This window comes from Orcinus orca, chromosome 3 (assembly GCF_937001465.1).
Source record: "Orcinus orca chromosome 3, mOrcOrc1.1, whole genome shotgun sequence".
Classification (NCBI taxonomy): Eukaryota; Metazoa; Chordata; class Mammalia; order Artiodactyla; family Delphinidae; genus Orcinus; species Orcinus orca.
In genome coordinates this window covers 8,898,191-8,902,124 of record NC_064561.1, presented here as the reverse complement: position 1 = coordinate 8,902,124, position 3,934 = coordinate 8,898,191, and the positions used below count along the sequence as shown (strand labels likewise).

General features: G+C 41.7%; 1 non-coding gene across 1 annotated transcript; it reads right to left on the bottom strand.

Moving 5' to 3' along the window:
- Positions 1–297: 297 nt before the first annotated feature.
- On the bottom strand, positions 298–458 carry LOC117195758 (small nucleolar RNA SNORA62/SNORA6 family). Its single transcript, XR_004475579.1, has one exon. It is a non-coding gene; the product is annotated as a small nucleolar RNA SNORA62/SNORA6 family (small nucleolar RNA).
- Positions 459–3,934: the final 3,476 nt, after the last annotated feature.

Here is a 3,934-nt window from a genome sequence, read left to right as displayed (position 1 = left end):
CTTCAGGATCTCTGTAGAAGTAGAGATCACGCATGACCTCCCATGGATGCTCACGGGAGATGGTGCCACGCATGCGCAGAACTTCCTGGGCAAGCGTCCACCACATCAGACCCACTGAGTGAGCTCCCTTTTTAGGATCGTACAGCAGGATACATCAAGTTAGTCTGAAAACAGAAAGGCTAAATAATTCCTGAGAGGTCCAAGATTAAGAAATCATGGAGAAAAGCAGAAGAAAACACAGGTCATCTTTAAAATGTTTTCATCTCTCCTTAAAGCTTTCGTACATTAAGATCATACATTTGTAGCAAGTATTACTATCAAACTCCACTCATTGGGCCAGAGACCCTTGTGGTGTTAGCGAAAAACTTGCCCCTCATGTAGAACACTACCTACACTTGTGAGTTCATCGGCCAGTGGCTGTATTTTTACTAAACCTGAATCTCATGGAATAGTACCAACACCTGGGCCTTTCTGGGGGCATGACAGCTCTGTAGGTTTCATATAAACAGAGACCGGGGTTTCTCAACCTCTGCACAGTTGGGTCTAGATCCTTCTTTGCAGTGGGGGCCGTCCTGCGCATTATAGGAAGTTCACAAGCATCCCTGGCCTCCACCCACTAGATGGCAGTAGCCCCCTCTGACCCCATTCACGACAATTAAAAATGTCTCCAGCTTTATCAGACTCTCCAAGGAGAAAAGGCACCCCAGGTCAAGAATCACTGGGTTAAATATTCCTCGCAGATTACCAAACCCACAATCCAATAAACTTCCCAGATAGCGCTCTTCGGGTTCATTGTTAAGCTAGCACCATTTTCTTTTTATCCATGTGAGACAAAATCCAAGTGCACACTAGAGCCAAAAAGTCCCCAGCCATACCCAGAGGTGAGCACAACACCACTTCCACAACTTTCACACCAAAATGGCATTAATCAGGAGGAAACATCAGATAAAGCCAAACTGAGGGGCATTCTACAAAGTACTCAACCTGTGCTGTTGAAAAGAATCAGGGTCATGTACAGCGTGGTGACAAAAGTTAACAATACTGTATTATATATTTGAAAATAAGATCTAAGGGAGTAGAGTGGATATATGTATACATATGACTGATCACTTTACTGTACAGCAAGAAACTAGCACAACATTGTAAAGCAACCATACTCCAATAAAAATTAATTTTAAAAAAAAGAGCTTATGGGGCTTGCCTGGTGGCGCAGTGGTTGCGAGTCCGCCTGCCAATGCAGGGGACACGGGTACGTGCCCCGGTCCGGGAAGATCCCACATGCCGCGGAGAAGCTGGGCCCGTGAGCCATGGCCGCTGAGCCTGCGCGTCCGGAGCCTGTGCTCCGCAACGGGAGAGGCCACAACAGTGAGAGACCCGCGTACTGCAAAACAAACAAACAAAAAAGAGCTTATGTCCCTGGTAATGGTCTGTCCTATTGATAACCTCGGACCACTATCAGTGTTAACATAGATTAAAATATTCTATTGAAATTCTTGATTTTATCTGTCATTTAACAATTGAGGGATTTACTACTTGCAAGGCACTGTGATGGGGTATGGGGAATGATTATAATATTTGCTGAGCACACACTGTATGCCAGACACTAGACAAAGCCTTTTCTGTGGGTTATTTTGGTCAATCCTTACAATAATCTTGTGAGGTAGCAGCTGTCCCACCTCTCCTCACTACATATTACAAATAGAGAAAATGAGATGCGAAGAAGTTAAAGCTAATTTTTTTTTAATTTTAAGTAAAAAAAAAAAAATCTTAGGGAGCAGATCTGAAAAGTTGTCTTCACAATAAAAAGATTTTTGAACTATGTGCAATGATAAATGTTAACTAAACTTACTATGGTAATCATTTCACGATACATACATATGTCAATAAACAAGGACCTACTGTCTAACACAGGGAACTATACTCAATATTTTGTAACAACCTGTAAGGGAAAAGAATCTGAAAAATACACATATATATGTGTATACATAAATATGTATATATGTATAACTGAATCACTATGCTGTATGCCTGAAACTAACACGACATTGTAAATCAACTATACTTCAAAAGAATAAAAAATATATATATATACATATATCAAATCAGCATGTTGTACACCTGAAACTTATACAATGTTATATGTCAATGAAACTGTGAAAAATAATACATGTGTAAATGTATATACATATAAAGACAGACAGAGACATAGGGAGATGAAAATAACACGGAAAATGTTAATAATTGGAGAGTCTAGGTGAAGTGTTTGTGGATGTTCATTGTACTGTTCTTGTCATTTTTCTATAGGTTTGAACATTTTCAAAATAAAATGTTAGAAGAACAAGTTACCTAGTCTATTGCCAAAATTTTAATTAATTCAAGTATGGAATCTGGGTATCAAAATGCCCCCCAAGTTAGAGTTTAATAAAGGATATAGAGGAAGAATATTGGAGATTTTCAGAAAATACTTGGTTATCAATACACATTCGCCATCGATGATCTACATTTTCCAATCTCTACCCACAAGCAAATTGTGTTGTCCAGATTAAAGAGCCATTTTTCTCCTCTGAAAGTAGGAATGCTTTCAAGATTTGCATAAACCATTTCAGGGCCAGGGAACCTTAGGATAGATGCGAATCTTGGAATGTGGGTTGTTAGAATATTTTGAAGCTGGTGAGAAAAAAAAGACAGAATATCTGCAAGACAAAATAGGCATCTGCAACTCCCGGTCAACACAAAGATAAGTAGAAACGTCTCTGCCCTTGTGGGAACAGATTGAGTGGAAGGAGTTGATGGGTGTGAAGGCGATGCTGTCAAAATCCCGAAATAAAGATGTTCAAAACGCCCTTTCACAGCATGTCAGACAAATGCCGCGTGGGGACCTCGACATCCCACAGTGATGGAATGTCAAGCAGAGATTTTGAGAAAATGAGAGAGTGCGGAAGCGATGCATGAAAACATACCCTTTTCCTCTCTTTCCAAATCTGGGTCAAAGTGCCCAGCTGTGGAACCAGGACAGTTTCTCTGCTGTCTGGCAAGCAACACCACCTTATCCAAGTCTATCAAGGTGCCAGAAGAGTTGGGCTTCCTATTATTAATTGATTTGTTTGATATACATTCACGGAGTGCTTACGTTCTAGGTGCTATGCTAAGCTTCGGAAAACACAGAGGATTCTGCCAGTTCCTGCCCTTGGAAGCTTGTAGTACAGTGAGGAGTACAAGAGAAGTAGTAACAAGAGTAAATAGTAACAAAGAGAAGTAGTAACGAGTGTGGTAGATTGAATTACTGGTCCCATTTCTTTACCCCTCCCCAAACCATACCCTGCACCATGGGACTTTACTGTCATTCTCACGAGAGGTAGAATCCCTGCCCCTTGTGTTTTAAAATAGTGCATTTTAGGGGGAATTCCCTGGCCGTTCAGTGGTTAGGACCCCGTGCTTTCACTGCCATGGTCCGAGGTTTGATCCCTCGTCGGGGAACTAAGATCCCGCAAGCTGCCCAGCGAGGCAAAATAAATAAAATAAAACAATAAAATAAAAATGTATGTTAGAAAGCTTGACTTAGAGTAAGACCAATAGATCAGGAGATGATTTCCATTGAAAAGATAGTGTATTACTCCAAGTTCCCATAAGGAGGGGTTCATGACAAGCCATGTGAGGCCACACATGGATACACCAGGGTCAGCCAGAGGAAGAGGGAAGGGGGAAGTGTGGGTAGGAGACTTTATTGTGTTTCCCTTAGGAGGAAACAGGTGAGGCTGGGTACACAGACTTGGGATTGGCTAGTTTGAGTACTTTCAGCGGTCTCTGGGCATAGATGCTGTCCCTAGTTGTCCAATACCTGGACTTGAGTTGATTAGGTCAGGTGGATAGTGGCCCTGAGTGCAAGAGCCCAATAAAAGAGGTGGTTGGAGTGTGAACTCAGGATTGCCCGGTT